Source organism: Triticum dicoccoides, chromosome 7B, assembly GCF_002162155.2.
Source record: "Triticum dicoccoides isolate Atlit2015 ecotype Zavitan chromosome 7B, WEW_v2.0, whole genome shotgun sequence".
NCBI lineage: Eukaryota > Viridiplantae > Streptophyta > Magnoliopsida > Poales > Poaceae > Triticum > Triticum dicoccoides.
Window position 1 is genome coordinate 590,434,178 of NC_041393.1, and position 4,603 is coordinate 590,438,780.

Sequence of the window (4,603 nt, forward strand, 5' to 3'; positions counted from 1 at the left end):
CATCATGCCGAGGGTCGGCGTGGATATAAAGCTGAATCATTTCTTTCGAAACGAATTCTCAGGCACCTCATTTTTATTTGATGGGTAGCATAAGCACTCGCCATTCGAATTCCCAGTTCTGCAGTTTTTTCGAAACAAGTGCATGCACTTATTATCATGATAAAAAAACAATATCCATGATGCGTCCCAGTTATCAGTCTGTGCTTGCAGAATTCTCTCGTTTATTGAGCACGTATATTGTTTTTTCAGGTCGAGCAAGTTTCAACTGGGTTGTAGACTGACCAAGGTTGGTTTTGTTTTTAACAGGCCCAGCCCATGACGACAACGGAGCACAAAGATCCAGCAGGTATCTACTGGCCTTTGGCCCGCCAGTGTTAGATATATTTTGTCTTACAACATCCGTAGGCAGTTTTGTTACTGAATCAAACACACAGCCCAGTTCTATTTTCCTCTTGAAACGCATGTCCTACATCCGTTTTCTAATCTCTGCCTATAGTTTTGCTAGTTCATATACACGTATCATTATATTGAAAACAAATAAAATTCCCTTTTCATATTTATATCCTTATTTTTGTTGTTTTTCCCACCCAGCGCTGATTTTTTTACCACTAGTTTTCCCTTGAACCAACTCAATTGTCCCACATCCTATTTGCTTACAAAAACAAAACGATTTTTTGGCAAATCAATAAGTTCTTAAAAAATGTTTATCATTTCGGGATTACAACAGTTTGGACTCCACCGAAATATGCAAAATAAGGTTGAACTTTTATATGCGAAATATTTAGCTACTCATTGATCTTCACTTATATCTTTTTGGAGTAGTTTTTCATTTACTCGTGTGCTTCACTTATATCCTATGAGTAATTGGTTGAATGAGTTGAATGTCATAAATCTGAAATTATATATGTTTCATTTGCTTATCCCATGGGGAGTAATGACTTCACATCTAAGAAGTAGAGGTAGTAAATTTATCGAAGGTTAGCAAGCATTGTATTGGTCATTTGAACAATTCATGAAAGAATATTGAAGGAAGAGATATTTCACATATAAATATACTATCATAGACATCTTTTATAATTGTGAGCACTCATTAAGTATGACATGCTAAAGAGTTGATGTTGGACAAGGAAGACAACATAATGGGTTATGTTTTCTCGCATCTCAGTTAAAGTATATTGTCATGGATCATTCAAACAAGTTGATCTTGCCTTTCCCCCTCATGCTAGCCAAAATTCCTAACACCAAGTAGAGATACTACTTGTGCTTCCAAATATCCTTAAACCCAGTTTTGCCATGAGAGTCCACCATACCTACCTATAGATTGAGTAAGATCCTTCAAGTAAGTTGTCATCAGTGCAAGCAATAAAAATTACTCTCTAAATATGCATGACTTATTAGTGCGGAGAAAATAAGCTTTGTACGATCTTGTTATGGAAGCAATAAAAGCGATGGACTGCATAATAAAGGTCCATATACAAGGGGTAATATAAAGTGACGTTCTTTCGCATTAAGATTTTGTGTATCCAACCCTAAAAGTGCATGACAACCTCTGCTTCCCTTTGCGAAGGGCCTATCTTTTACTTTATGTCTTTTACTTTATGCAAGAGTCAAGGTGATCTTCACCTTTCCCCTTTTTATTTTATCCTTTGGCAAGCACTTTGTGTTGGGGTGGTCCTGATATATATATCCAATTGGATGTACGTTAGCATGAACTATTATTGTTGACATCACCCAAAGGTGAATACGTTTGGAGGCAACATTATAAGCCCCTATCTTTCTCTATGTCTGATTAAAACTCCATAACCACAAGTATTGCGTGAGTGTTAGCAATTGTAGAAGACTATATGATAGTTGAGTATGTGGAGTTTGCTAAATCAAAGCTCTGACATAGACCCTTCCTGAAAATAAGATGAATTGCAATTGTTTGATGACTAAGAATGAAGTTTGCTAGTTTTCAAGAAAGTTTATGGTCTATGCTTTAACATGTGAATTGCTTGTTACTGGTTCGTGAGAAGTTTTATGAGATGAACTATTGTTATGACATGCTAGAAAAGGTGATTGAAATTATTATTGATCAAACTTGTGCACCTTCTAGCATTCACACTTCATAAATTCTTTCTTTTATCATTTACCTACTCGAGGACGAGCAGGAATTAAGCTTGGGGATGTTGATACGTCTCCAATGTATCTATAATTTATGAAGCATTCATGCTATTTTATTATCTGTTTTGAATGATTATGGGCTTTATTATACACTTTTATATTACTTTTGGGACTAACCTATTAACCGGAGGCCCAGCCCATATTGTTGTTTTATTGCCTGTTTCAGTATTTCAAAGAAAAGGAATATCAAACGGAGTCCAAACAGAATGAAACCTTCGGCAGTGTGATTTTAGGAAAGATTATGATCCAGGAGACTTGGAGTGCAAGCCGGGGGATCATCGAGGAGGCCACAAGATAGGGGGGCGCGCCCACCCCCCTGGGCGCGCCCTACCCTCTCGTGGGCCCCTCGAGGCTCCCCTGACCGACTTCTTTCGCCTATATAAGCCTACGTACCCTAAAAACATCGAATATCAACCTAGATCAGGAGTTCCATGCCGCAAGCCCCTGTAGCCACCAAAAAACTCTCGGGAGCCCGTTCCGGCACCCTGCCGGAGCGGGATCCCATCACCGGTGGCCATCTTCATCATCCCGGCGCTATCCATGACGAGGAGGGAGTAGTTCACCCTCGAGGCTGAGGGTATGTACCAGTAGCTATGTGTTTGATCTCTCTCTCTCATGTTCTCTCTCGTGTTCCCTCTATGGCACGATCTTGATGTATCCCGAACTTTGCTATTATAGTTGGATCTTATGATGTTTCTCCCCCTCTACTCTCTTGTAATGGATTGATTTTTCCCCTTTGAAGTTATCTTATCGGATTGAGTCTTTTATGATTTGAGAACACTTGATGTATGTCTTGCCATGATTATCTGTGGTGACAATGGGATATCATGTGCCACTTGATGTATGTTTTGGTGACCAACTTGCGGGTTCCGCCCATAAACCTATGCATAGGGGTTGGCACACGTTTTCGTCTTGATTCTCCGGTAGAAACTTTGGGGCACTCTTTGAAGTACTTTGTGTTGGTTGAATAGATGAATCTGAGATTGTGTGATGCATATCGTCTAATCATGCCCACGGATACTTGAGGTGACAATGGAGTATCTAGGTGACGTTAGGGTTTTGGTTGATTTCTGTCTTAAGGTGTTATTCTAGTATAAACTCTATGATAGATTGAGCGGAAAGAATGGCTTCATGTTATTTTACTACGAACTCTTGAATAGATAGAGCAGAAAGGATAACTTTGAGGTGGTTTCATACCCTACCATAATCTCTTCGTTTGTTCTCCGCTATTAATGGCTTTGGAGTGACTCTTTGTTGCATGTTGAGGGTTTGTTATATGATCTATCTATGTTATTATTGTTGAGAGAACTTGCACTAGTGAAAGTATGAACCCTATGCCTTGTTTCCTATCATTGCAATACCGTTTACACTCACTTTTATCGCTTGCTACCTTGCTGTTTTTATAATTTCAGATTACAAATACCTTTATCTACTATCCATATTGCACTTGTATCACCATCTCTTCGCCGAACTAGTGCACCTATACAATTTACCATTGTATTAGGTGTGTTGGGAACACAAGAGACTCTTTGTTATTTGGTTGCGGGGTTGTTTGAGAGAGACCATCTTCATCCTACGCCTCCTACGGATTGATAAACCTTAGGTCATCCACTTGAGGGAAATTTCTACTGTCCTACAAACCTGTGCACTTGCAGGCCCAACAACGTCTGCAAGAAGAAGGTTGTGTAGTAGACATCACACAACAATCTTAGCAAGTTTAGAGTAGCTGGGCTTAAGATTTTCATCAGATTCATCCTCACTAGATTCAGAGGAGGGGTATTTAGTTTCCTTGGCAGCCTTTGCCATGAAGCAATAGGTGGGAGCATAGTCATCATTGCCTTCATCAGCATTGTTGGTGTTGCCATTTTCTTCAGAGTTGAAGATAGACTTGCTGACGAATGCGGTAGCAAGAGCTAGGCTTGCCACACCAGACTCGGACTCCTCGGATGCCTCCTCTTCCTCATGATCCTCAGATTCAGCCTCACAATCAATTTCCTTGCCAATGAATGCCCGGGCCTTCTTGGAGCTGCTCTTCTTGTGAGATGAATACTTCGAGGATTTTGATGATTAAGACTTTGAAGATTTCTTCTTCTTCTTGGCTTCATCAGAACTGTAATCCTTGTATTTCTTCTTCTTTAATTCCTTGTCCCACTGAGGACAATCTTGAATGTAGTGAGCAGGTTTCTTGCATTTGTGGCATAGCCTCTTCTTGTAGTCACTAGATGAGGAATCTTTGCTCCTTCAGGATTTTCCAAAGCGACCACGTCTTGAGAAATTTTGAAATTTCTTCACGAGCAGTGCTAGTTCCTGGCTCAGTTCTTCAGGATCACCAAGGCTGCTAGTAGAGTCCTCTTCTTCAGACTCAGAGACTTCCTTGGCCTTCAGAGCACGAGGTTTGCCATAGCTCGAACCATAGAGATCTCTCTTCTTAGCAAGCTGG